A 13,622-nucleotide genomic window follows, 5' to 3' on the forward strand; every position below is an offset into this window, starting at 1 on the left:
AATTCCTAAATTCCCAAATCCCCAAATTTTGATTTCCCCAAAATCCTTAAATTCCCAAATCCCCAAGTCCCTAAATCCCCAAATCCCCAAATTCCCAAATTCCCCAATTTCCAAATCCCCATGTTTTAATTTCCCAAATCTTTAAATTCCTAAATTCCCAAATCCCCAAATTTTGATTTCCCCAAAATCCTTAAATTCCCAAATCCCCAAGTCCCTAAATCCCCAAATCCCCAAATTCCCAAATTCCCCAATTTCCAAATCCCCATGTTTTAATTTCCCAAATCTTCAAATTCCTAAATTCCCAAATCCCCAAATTTTGATTTCCCCAAAATCCTTAAATTCCCAAATCCCCAAGTCCCTAAATCCCCAAATCCCCAAATTCCCCAATTTCCAAATTCCCATATTTTAATTTCCCAAATCCTCAAATTCCTAAATTCCCAAATCCCCAAATCTCCAAATCCCCAAATCCCCAAATCCCTAAATTCCCAAATCCCCAAATTTTGATTTCCCCAAAATCCTTAAATTCCCAAATCCCCAAGTCCCTAAATCCCCAAATTCTCAAATTCCCAAATCCCAAAGTCCCTAAATCCCTAAATCCCTAAATTCCCAAATCCCCAAATCCCCAAATTTTGATTTCCCCAAAATCCCTAAATTCCCAAATCCCCAAATCTCCAAATTTTAATTTCCCCAGAATCCCTAAATTCCCAAATTTCTAAATCCCCAAATTCTCAAATTCCCAAATTTCCAAATCACCACCTCAATAAATCCCCAAATTCCCAAATCACCACCTCAATAAATCCCCAAATTCCCAATTTCCCACATACGTCCCTAATAAAAAAATTATTCTCCATCAATACTTTCATTTCACCCAAAATCTCATCCACTTCCAAAACACATGGTCCTTCATTCCCACACCACTAAAACGCCTTTCCAAAGGTGAAAAAACTCCGCCTGGCAATAAAGGTCTCCTGACATTATCCAGTGTTCACGCTTCTTTTCATTTCGTCGCACGACACTTTCGATCTAAATATGTCTCCAGAAAAGCAGAGCAGAATCTGCTTTCATTATCTTGGGCTCTCTTACCGAAGAGAGACTTCAACGCCTGCAGTCTTTTACGGACGAGATCACTTCGGTGGATGAAAAGCGGCCTTTAGCCACCAAAAGGCCTTAGCTTTCATTCCCTTCACACGGAGACGTCTTATAATGATACTTGATCGCTGTTAGACCTCTTCGGGGATCGAAGAAACTTCTGTCACCCTTGGAAGATGGTGAAGAAGACGTTGAACAGAGACAAATTTAACCCCTGGGGAGTCTGGTTCCTTGAAGCCACAACGTATACTTTGCTCTTGGTTTATAATCAGAGACTATGTTTTTAATGATCGTTTGAGAATGGGGTAATTAGTGATAATGGTAGAGACATTTATATTATAGTTGTTGTTTGGTTCAAATTATTGATATATTATATTGTTTAACGTTATGTATGTATATGTTTCTAACGTTCATATGTGATATATGTGATATAAGTATGTATATGCTTCTAATGTTCATATGTGATATACTAGTTCATATATTTTATTGAAGTTCACAAGATCACATGTTATACAAGTTCATATATATACTATACATATAAGGTCACATGTTGTACAAGTTCATATATGTATTATGCAAGTTCACATGTCATACTAGTTCATATGTATTCTTCATATTCATATGTACTCTTCATGCTCATATATGCTACTGAGGTTCATATATCCTCCTCGTGTTCATATGCACTATACAAGTTCATATGTACTGTTATACATATGTAGATATACATATACATGCATTATATACTGTGCATATTCGTATGTCCTTCATGTGCATATATGCTCTTCACATTCATATATGTATGTGTGCTCTTCATGTTTATATGTGCTGTACAAGCTTATATGTACCCTTCATGTGGATCTATACTCTATTCATATATGTTCTTCATGTGCACATGTGTTATATAACTTCATACTGTTGATGTTCACATATGCTATACAGGTTCATGTATGTTTTACAAGTTCACACGTGTTATGAAAGTTTATATGTATACATATGTTCTTCATATTCATATACTCCTCAAGTTCATATGTGTTCTGTTCATATGTGCACTTCATGTCGGTATGTGCTCTACAAGTTCATATATGCTCTTCGTGTTGAGACATACTCCACATATTCATACATGTTCCTCATGTTCATTGTATTGTATATTCTAGAATGTTATACACCATTGTACACATCATCATACATGTTAAACAAGATCATATATGCTATCAATGTTCACATATGTTATAGAAATTCACGTATGTTATTCGTATTCATACGTGCTATTAATGTTCACATATGTATTTCCTTGATAGTCACAAATGATGTACAAGCTCATGTATGTTCTTCATGTCCACATATGACTGTACAAGTTCATATACTTACATGTGTATATTAGATACATTCATATGTAGTGTTTATATGAGTATGTTACTCATACATGTTAATATATGCTGATAGATGTTAATACATGCTTACACCTGTTAATACATGTTCTGTACGTTCATACATGTCTTCCATGTTCATATACATTCTTCATATTCATACATGTTCTCCATGCTCATATACATTCTTCATATTCATACATGTTCTCCATATTCATACATGTTCTACATATTCATACACGTTCATATTCATACATTTGCTATTCACACACTTTCTTTTCACAACTTCACATATCTCAGCAAACCAACATTTCCACCGGCCCTGAAAGCTTCCATGATCAAAGGAATTCGCCATAATCCTCACAAGAGTATCGCGTCACGCTATGCAAATAATTGAAGCCATGAACCATAAATAGAAGCTGTGTAACTTGTAAAAAGACCCTCGTGCTTCGACAAACCTTTTACGAAGGCACTTTTATTAACGCCCGGGGTAGACCGAGGTGTGGCAAGAAGAATATCGTGAAGGCGGCTTGTTTTCATCGGTGAAAAGGGCCATGCTCGCTCTCGATGCCCAAGGGCAACAAGGAGCCCATGTTTCGACGAGAATTATCGCGGTTGATCGACTTCAGAGGCGTCGGAAATGACACCGCCGTTATAGCCATACCCGAACAGCCTGCTTTCGCCTACCTATCGCAATCGTTTCAAGATTACGCCCTAGCCAGGCGTGAATTTCAATGGGGATTCTATGGTGTTTGACTCTGGTGCGTTTTTTGTGGCTCGCTTTCAGGCGCTGGGTACTTGAGGAAGGATTGAAGAGATTTCTTGGGAGAAATTGTGATGGAGGATGTAATGGTGGGGGTTCAGAGTTGCGTGTGATATTTAAGAGGGGTTTCTTGAAATTTTTTGTTTGGAAATTTTGGAGTTGGCACGTTTGAATGGCAGCATGTAAAGTTTGCAGGATTTAGATATTTGAATTTGTTAATTTGGGTATTTAGAAATATGAGAATTTCAAGTTTGTAGAGGCAGAAATTTAGAATTGTAGAAATACAGAGATGAAAATTTGCAGAATTTAGAAATTTAAATTTGAGTATTTAGAAATATGAAAATTTCAAGTTTGTAGAGGCAGAAATTTAAAACGAGAAAAATAGAAATACAATTTGAAACTGTGCAATTAACAAATTATGATATTAAATAATATAATATTAAAAATTCAAAAATACAGAACTTTCAAATTTAAATATTTACTAATTTAAAAAACCAACAACTTGAAAATCCAAGAGCTTAAAATTTCTAAACCTCCTCAAACTAAACCTAAATTTCAAAAAGCTACAAATCAACAAATGCACAGCTATGCAACTTCAATTTAAAGATTTCAAAGCTTGCACCCAACATTCAACCCCATAATTTGTAAGACTCCAGCCTCGACCATCTGCCCAAACTGCTCGAAAATTTCACAATACGGTCATAAATACAACAAAACACGTTCTAAATAATACGTAACAAGTTTACAAATCGAGGTAGGCTGCAAAGGAACATATTGGGCAAACTTTGGCCAAGAGAACAGCGTGAAGCTAGTACCATGAAGTGTGAGGCAGACTTTTCTGAGACTGGGTTTCATCGAACAATTTCAAGGAAACACTCTCCCCGTGATACCCGTGACAATATCGATTGTTGCTAAATATTTTCGTCGATGGGGACATCTTTTTGGAGGTGGTCCCGTGGTGAATACCTGAAGTGAACGCAGGAGGTGGCTCGTTATGTCACCTAACTTGGGATTCACTGTAATCTTACTTTAGGTTGTACAATTTTTCAGCTGTGACGTTGACAAATATTTTTTTTATCAAATATTATGTTTAATACTGTTTAAGGTGTTTAATACAGATTAAATCTTTTAATTTTATTTAATACTGTTATATAGTTTTATAGGTACTTAAGATTAGAAACATCAAAGCAGTCAAATGACCGCCGCACAAGTTTCTTATTACAAGGTACATATTAAGGTTATAGAAATATATTGTTTTTCATTGTGCAAGTTTATTATGCAATTTTTATTGCGTAATGTTTACTATACAATTTTTGTCATGCATCTTTTGTTATGCAATTTTTATACAATTTTAGTATATATCATTTTTATCGTGCATTTATTATTATATTATTTTTTAAATCTTCATAAGGATAATTAAGTATAATAAATAATTATATTACCACAGTTTGTTATTATTGTATAACCTAGTATAATAAATAGATTTTAATCTGACAATTACATATAATTACATGAATGTATAAGAAAAGAAATTTTCTATGCAGAATTTAATACCAAAATATTCTTCATTAATTTACAAAATAATAAAATATCTACCAATGCAATTTAATACTAATTTAATTTTATTTTGTACATTGCTTCAATAATTTGTAAAATTGAAGATGACTGAAAAACGTGTATATACAAAAAAAATAAAGAAAGTGGATGAGTGTATAATTTCAAGGGTATTTCATTCCGCAAAACGACATAAAAAAAGTGTAGCCATTAAAGTGAAATTGTGATTATCAGTGACTGTATCTTCCAAATCTCTCAATTCCTTTATCACCAAATTTCTGACCTTGCAAATCTTACAAATTCACAAATAACCACTCTCCCAATCTTCATTACCTACCCCTTCACATTCAATCGCAAGCTGCCTTATCCATAAATCCGTCATCCACTTCCCGCAACCTTCCCGAAATCCCGAAATCCCATAGAGAGTAGAAACGCGTTAACACCGTATTCATCATCCGTGTATTCATGCCGGCTTCCGCGGCGAACAATGTGCCCACCGCCAAATATTTTCATCCCCGTAGACGTCTCAGTGAAACTGACCACCTCCACGAAGCTGACCAGTTACTGAAAGCAAATAGTTATTGAAAGGGCGCACAATCGAAAATGGCCTGACTGAGTTACTTCACGCACGATCGCTGCCATTCACCCTGCAACTCGAATCGAAAGTGACCAATCCGCGTGTCTCCTTTCTTACGCTCGTGTTTTCTTCTAGCGAGACCAGATGACTCCAAAGACTCGATTTCATTGTCCGGTTTCTTCCTTTTCGTTTTTCTGCATGCTGTGATGTATCAGCCAGTTTGTGAGATGCTCTGTGGGGGCGATTGCTTGTATCGAGGGCGGCTGTCGCTTTGGATTTGGGGATTGTTGCGTACGGGCTGTCGTAGAAGAGATGTGTTACTGAATTTAACTGGTCTACCAGGTGGCTTCGAAGGTGAATGCGTATAATTTTGAGTACTCACCATAAACATGTAGGTGGAACCAGAGATGCTGACTTGCTTTCTTGTGAAAAGGATAGTTATGTGGATGTGGAAGATTTCCAATTTTAAATTTAGAAAATTCTAAAATTCTGAGCTATAGTATTCACAAAATTACAAATTCCTGAATTCTTCAATTTTCCAGTTATTTACCTACACTTCAAAGTTTATAAATTTTCAAGTTCTAAATTTTCAAATTCTATAATTCTTAAATTCTTAAATTCTTAAATTCTTAAATTCTTAAATTCTTAAATTCTTAAATTCTTAAATTCTTAAATTCTTAAATTCTTAAATTCTTAAATTCTTAAATTCTCAAATTCTTAAACTCTTAAATTCTCAAAATTCTTATTATAAATTTTCAGTGCTCAAATTTTTAAATTAGTATTTTCTCAGATATCAGTTGATTAAAATTCTAATTAATAATAATAAAATTATGATTATCAAGTTACAAATAGCAGTAATAAAATTAAAATAATAATTGTCAATAATTATGAGTACAATATAGCTAATTAGGTAGGTGTTGATATCTCTTAAAACATCTCCCTAATCGCATTTCCACCATCCATAATTAAGTTTCAGAAACAGAAACCGTGAAATCTGAAATCGTGAAATGCCTAGTTTCTAACGAGGCGTCGTAACGGCTGTCTCCGATATTGACGAATAAGCCAACATTCTACTAATTGCTTTTTAAGGAAGCATAACAGTCCTCGAACAGCTGCAGATCCGATTACCGACGGCTACAGAATTTCGTTTAATTACCGAATAACGAGATTTATGGTTCTTTCGTAAATACCAGAGTATACTCATTAAAAGTCCAATGAGTAAATTCGATGATTCATTTCCGTGAAATTATACACTCATCCACTTTCTTTATTTTTTTTTTTATATACACGTTTTTCAGTCATCTTCAATTTTACAAATTATTGAAGCTATGTGCAAAATAAAATTAAATTAGTATTAAGTTGTATTGGTAGATATTTTATTATTTTGTAAATTATTGAAGAATATTTTGGTATTAAATTCTGCATAGAAAATTTCTTTTTTTATACATTCATATAATTATATGTAATTGTCAGATTAAAATCTATTTATTATACTAGGTTATACAATAATAAACTGTGGTAATATAATTATTTATTGTACTTAATTATCCTTATAACGATTTAAAAAATAATATAATAATAAATGCACGATAAAAATGATATATACTAAAATTTTTTAAAAATTGCATAACAAAAGATGCATGACAAAAATTGTATAGTAAACATTACACAATAAAAATTGCATAATAAACTTGCACAATGAAAAACAATATATTTCTATAACCTTGTAAACAACTAATAAAATAAAAAATACCGAAATAATAATAAAAGTAATTTATATGAAAACCGTTAGTTTCTATCAAAATAAAAATAATTTAACCTAACATGTCGATGTCGTGGACTTGTGTAACAGTGTCATGAAACGTTCCTTTTATAGCTAATTTCAGTTTTGGAAAAAAGAAGTAATCACACGGAGATAAATCAGAATTTGGAGGATGTTGGAGCAGACTTGTTTTTTCGCCAACAGCGACATTTCACATGGTGCGTTATCGTGCAACAGAAACCAACTTCCCGGCGCTCGATATTCGGGCCTCACACGAACGATCCTCTTCCACAAACGTTCCATAACACCCAGATAATATTCGCCATTAACATTTTGTCCCTGCGGAACGAATTCCCGAAGTATAATTCCTTTAGAATCGTGAAAGCGAATTAACGTTGTCTTCTCGGGGGACTTCTGGAATCGCAATTTTTTTGATTTTGGAGAGCCTGGAGATTTCCACGTAGCACTTTGGCGCTTTGTTCGAGGTTCATACTTGAAGCACCACGTCTCGTCACTAGTTACAATTGATTCCAGGAATGTACAGTTTCGTCTGGCTGTTTTGATAAGATCCTCGCAATATTCAACGCGAGCAATTTGTTGCGCTTGCCCGTGATTTTGTGACACGGTGACGAAAGGTTCTATCGCGTTAAACGCTATAAGTTTACAATTCGTTGCTCGATTCCAATAATGATTGTTGCGTTTTGTAGGGGAGGACTGTTTTCGGATAACATATTTTAATAGATGACGCTAGTAGTTTTCCTTAAATTTAAAAAGTACCGCTACTTTTCCGACATATGTATTATCCTTCTGACATGTGTATTAGTCATCGCTATAAAGTCACATCAATAAAATGTAACACGAATTTTAAAATTGTACAATTGTACAATTTTGAAATTGTGCTTCTAGTGTTAAATAGCTCTCGTACACGTGTTCGAAATAGTTGTCACTGGGTGCCATAAGCGTGCACAATGAGTGACTCCTCCGAGAAAATGGGGCTTTCTAACCTCTACGGTGAAGGTACGGACACTCCTATGTTTGCTTGTGTTTGCTCGGCCTCGCGGAAAATCCATTGATCCGAAGGGACAACAGTGCACGCCATTGTGGCACGCCATGGTGGTTGTTATGGTTTCCCGTAGGAATTCGGAGCCGTTTTGCTCGCTGTAAACGGGACGACCCTCGTTTCCTTCTCTGTCGCCCCATGGAAACGTTTCCTCGAAAATTAGGGCGGACACTTGATCCGTTAAACAGCGATTAACGAGATTAACGTCTCTGAAGATACTTTCCATTTTACTTCTAAATTTTACATCACTGTATTTTTAAATTTCTAGGTTGGTAATTTAATTAGTAATATTTTTTAATTTCTAGGTTAGTAATTGAATTCTCAAATCACCAAATCTCTAAATTACCTAGTCAACCTCCCAATTTTCCAAGCCACCAAAGTTCAATTTCAAATCTTCCACATAACAAAATTTCCAAATTCTCAAATGCAAGCTTCAGCAAAATTAAAATTCCAATACCTATAATTTCATGCTCCCTGTTACCCGAACAAATCCTCAAAAAACACAGCGCCCTCAAACAAGAAACAAAACCGCGCAAATCAAACAAGTCTCTTTCTGCCGAATTTCCAGCAAAAAACGATAATCGTCGCAAAACGCTTTAAAACCCAGGGACGGTCAGAAAAGTTGATCGATCGCGTAATTTCCGGCAGAAGTCAACGCTCCATGTAATTTCCACGGTTACGGTAAACAGGAAGCGCAAAAGCCCGAAAAATGGCAAAAAATCGGGGAGGCAGGCGATCGTCTTTCGAAGTGGTCGCACGGTTTGCCAAGAAGAAGAAGAAGAAAAAGGGGGAAGGTGAACGAGGACCGGAAGTGGTCACTCGAGGCAGAGGATAATTGGGCACACTCTCGACAACAGTGTTCAGGCATGTGCGCGAAATTTCCTCTAGTGTTTCAGCGTAATGCGAGACACACGTGGTCGAAAGTCGAAACTACGTCCCTTTCCGGGTCTTTTCCACCCTTCACAAATACGTTATGTGTCGTTTGGGACCCCCAACGATCTTGTATAAATATTCATGGTTAAGGGAAAATGAGACTTCTCTAGAAATAATATTATAGGATATAATTTTTTATTATAATATTATATAATATAGAGGTCTGCTATAGGTTGATTTTTGGGGATTTTTAGGAATCTTTGACAATTTGGGAGTGGATTGAAAATTTGGAGACATTGAGATTAGGGATTCAGGCATTTGGAGATTTAACAATTTATAAATGTGGTTATTTGGGGAATTTTAGAAATTTATTTTGTATACGAAGGGATCTAGGGACTTTGAGATTTAGAAATTTATAGGTGTGGTTGTTTGGGGAATTTTAGAAATTTTTTATTTTGTGTACAGGGGAATCTACGGACTTTGAGATTTAGAAATTTATAGATGTGGTTGTTTGGAGAATTTTGGAAATTTTTTATTTTGTGTGCAAAGGAATCTAGGGACTTTGAAACTTAGGAATTTGAAAATATAACTATTTAGGAATTTTTTATTTATGAGCAGACGAATCTAGGGATTTTACAATCATCAAGTAGTTAATTATTTTTATTGATTGAATAATCAATGAATTAATCAATTTACTAATCAATCGCTTAAGCAATCAATTAATACATTAATGAATTTGTTGATTAATCAGTCAACTAATCAACTATATAATCAAGTGAATAATCAATCAATCAACGTATCGATTGATCAATCAATTGATAAATCAATTGTACAGTCATTTAATTAATCAATCGATCAATCAACTAGTCAATAAATTAATCGAGTAATTAATTAGTCAGCTAATCAATAAATTGATCAAATGCTTAATCTATCAATAGATCAATCAATTAGTCAATAAATCAAACAGTCAACTAGTGAATCAATGAGTCATTAATAAGTCAGTTAATCAATAAACTGATGAAACACTTAATCTATCAATAGATCAATCAATTAGTCAATAAATCAAACAGTCAACTAGTGAATCAATGAATCAAGTAATTGATTAGTCAGTTACTCAATAAATTGATCATACACTTAATGTATCCATTGAGCAATCAGTTAGTCAATGAATCAGTCAATCAATTAATCAATCAGTCAATCAATTAAGCAATCAATCAATGAACTAATCAATCAATCAATGAACTAATTAGTCAACCAATCAATCAATGAACTAACCAATCAACTAATCAATCAGTCAATGAACTAATCAGTCAACTAATCAATCAATCAATCAATCCATGAACTAATCAATAAATTAGTCAATGAATCAGTCAATCAATTAATGAATCATTCAGTCAACTAATCAGTCGATCAATTAATCAATTAATCAATGAACTAATCAGTCAACTAATCAATCAGTCAATGAACTAATTAGTCAACTAATCAATCAATCAATGAATTAATCAATCAGTTAGTCAATGAATCAGTCAATCAATTAATGAATCATTCAGTCAACTAATCAGTCGATCAATTAATCAATCAATCAATGAACTAATCAGTCAACTAATCAATCAATCGACTAATCAATCAATTTTTCAAATGAAATCAATGAAATAATTGCCAAATAAAAGTGGTTCATATATAAATTTAAATATTTTACAATTAAAAATTAAACTTGAAAGATTCTGTTTTGTGGGTCACTTCTCGAGTATCAATCGATCATCAAACGAACCTATCAAAAAAATAATAAATTTAGAAAGTTAGAAAGAACGTATCCGAAAACAGCTGCGAAAAAAAGAGCAGAAGAATGTTTACGAGCCACCGACTCGTGTTGAGACGTCGACGTATCTTGATCCAGACAGTGTCCCAGATTCGAAAAAAGAAGCCCCATAAAAAAAGAGTAGAGCACGCTTGCCTCTATTAATAGATAATCCCTTCCAGCTATAACATGTTCAGGATGAAAAAAATCTTTAGGAAGAAGCCTCGATAGAGGAAAAAAAAACCGACTGACCACGTGCAGCCGTACACGTGACGTCGTGGGAAAAGCTGAGATCACTAGGGGAAAAAAATTTCTGAAAAAGAAACCGAGAGCAGTCCCTGCAACCATAGTACCGACCAAAAATCTCCAGATTAAATCGTGTCAGAGGTTTTTTGCTTGTTTGTCAACCGCTTTTAAATTTATTGTGTCTGGAGAATCAGTCACAGGTGTAGTTTTATTTTTTAATTAGTGGGGTTAGGTTTTCTAGTTAATTTTTTTTTTTTAATTTAAAAAATGATGTTTGTACGTTTTTAACATCATAAAATGATGGTTATTCATTTTTTTGAAATAGGGTATTTAGTTGTTATTGAAAATTTGAAAGTGAAAAAACAAAAAATTTTTTAAGTAGTGATTATTTAAATTTTTTTTTAATCAGGTATTGATTTAGTTATTGTTGTAAAATATAAGTTATTTTTCTGAAGTTAATTAGCAATTATTAGTAACTTTTTTTTAAAAACATGGTATTGATTTAGTTTATTAAAAAAATTGAAATTTAAACAAAATTTAAACAGCAAGGATTACTCAAATTTTTTTAAGATGAATTATTGATTTGGTCATTATTAAAAAATTAAAATTTAAGAGAAAATTGAAGGATCAATAATTATTTAAATTATTCAAAAATCAAATATCAGTTTAGTCATTATTAAAAAATTCAATTTCCTTTCTAAATATTAAAGACAACAATTATTTTGATTCTTAGAAAATCAAGTACTGATTTAGTCATTGCTAAAAAATTAAAATTTGAAAGAAAATTTAGAATGCAAGGACTATTTTAATTTTTCAAAAATCAAGTACTAATTTAGTCATTCCTAAAAAATTAAAATTTGAGGGAAAACTTAGAATGCAAGGACTATTTTAATTTTTCAAAAATCAAGTACTAATTTAGTCATTGCTAAAAAATTAAAATTTGAAAGAAACTTCAAAAAGCAATAATTATTCTAATTTATCAAAAATCAGCTATTTAATAATTGTTAAAAGTACTGCAATTTTATTTCTAAATTTGAAAAGCAATAATTACTCAAATTTGTCAAAGTTCAAATATTGACTTAGTCACTATTAAAAATTTGAAATTTAAGAAAAAATTCAAAAAGCAATAATTATTTAAATTTGCCAAAAATCAGTTATCAATTTAATTATTATTAAACGAACGTCAATTTTACTTAAATTTGAAAAACAATAATTCCCCAAATTTAGTACTAATTTAGTCCCTATTGAAAATTTGAAATTTAAGAAAAAATTCAAGAAGCAATAATTATATAAATTTGCCAAAAATCAATTATCAATTTAATTATTAATTAAACAACATCAATTTTACTTAAATTTGAAATACAATAATTCCCCAAATTTAGTACTAATTTAGTCGCTATTAAAAATTTGAAATTTAAGAAAAAATTCAAAAAGCAATAATTGTTTAAACTTGCCAAAAATCAGTTATCAATTTAATTATTATTAAAAGAACATCAATTTTACTTAAATTTGAAAAACAATAATTCCCCAAATTTAGTACTAATTTAGTCCCTATTAAAAATTTGAAATTTAAGAAAAAATTCAAAAAGCAATAATTGTTTAAACTTGCCAAAAATCAGTTATCAATTTAATTATTAATTAAAGAACATCAATTTTACTTAAATGTGAAAAACGATTATTCCCCAAATTTAGTACTAATTTAGTCCCTATTAAAAATCTGAAACATAAAAAAGACTTCAAAAAGCAATAATTATTTAAATTTGTCAAAAATCGATTAAGTGGACATCGACCATAAAAAATGTAGTTTAAGAACGTGTGAAAGGGAATGAAATGTTAATTCGAGGTGATCGTAAGGGGTAGTCGGAAAGAGGGTTGCAAATATTCTACGGTGGGCTTCCCCTTGAAATCGTCGTCGGTATTGCATGTTGTACGCGGTTTGAAATTCGAACGCAATCGGCCCGCCCGTAAATTCATCTGGAATATCCAATTTCATCGTTAAAAACTTAAATTGGAAGAAACCTTTCCGTTCTCAAATTGCGATAGGCAGGTAAATATCACGTTACAGGGGTTATTAATCAGACGAAACCTCACGCTGTAACCCTGTGAAACACAACTCGCGATTTATTGCATCGAATCCCTGTCCTTCGTGTATTTATCTTGCAACTAACTGCGAACTCACCCTTATCGATGTCTTGTTCGATGCGTATCGAATATTGTCAAGAATTTTTTTTTCAAATTTATGTTTATGGAAGGGAATGAGATATATTTTACCTGTGTATGTAATTAGTGATTTGTTTGGAGATTGATTTAGGGTTATTATACGTAGGTCATAATGGACATATATGGCATTTGTGTTTAGTGCTTTTTAGCAAACTTTATTTGGTGTAGAATTTGTACCTTTTCCCCTTGACGTGATTAATGTAATTAATTTCATTTACTATTATCAATTTTTGTTAGTATTATCAATTTTTACAAGTTTGTAACTGTAGCAAATTTAAGGACTTTGATCGATTTCCTCAATTGTGTCACTTTT

General features: G+C 32.6%; 1 protein-coding gene and 1 long non-coding RNA gene across 6 annotated transcripts in view; one reads left to right on the plus strand and one right to left on the minus strand.

The window, feature by feature from the left end:
* LOC100881127 (tubulin monoglutamylase TTLL4) overlaps positions 1 to 13,622 on the plus strand; it is a 302,465-nt gene that overhangs the window by 124,047 nt on the left and 164,796 nt on the right. The window lies entirely within an intron of this gene.
* On the minus strand, positions 4,857 to 5,870 carry LOC143265044 (uncharacterized). The gene is made up of 3 exons (XR_013039140.1): positions 5,733 to 5,870; positions 5,404 to 5,648; positions 4,857 to 5,337 (listed from the first exon to the last, which is right to left on the minus strand). It is a non-coding gene; the product is annotated as an uncharacterized LOC143265044 (long non-coding RNA).

Source organism: Megachile rotundata, chromosome 8, assembly GCF_050947335.1.
Source record: "Megachile rotundata isolate GNS110a chromosome 8, iyMegRotu1, whole genome shotgun sequence".
Lineage (NCBI taxonomy): Eukaryota > Metazoa > Arthropoda > Insecta > Hymenoptera > Megachilidae > Megachile > Megachile rotundata.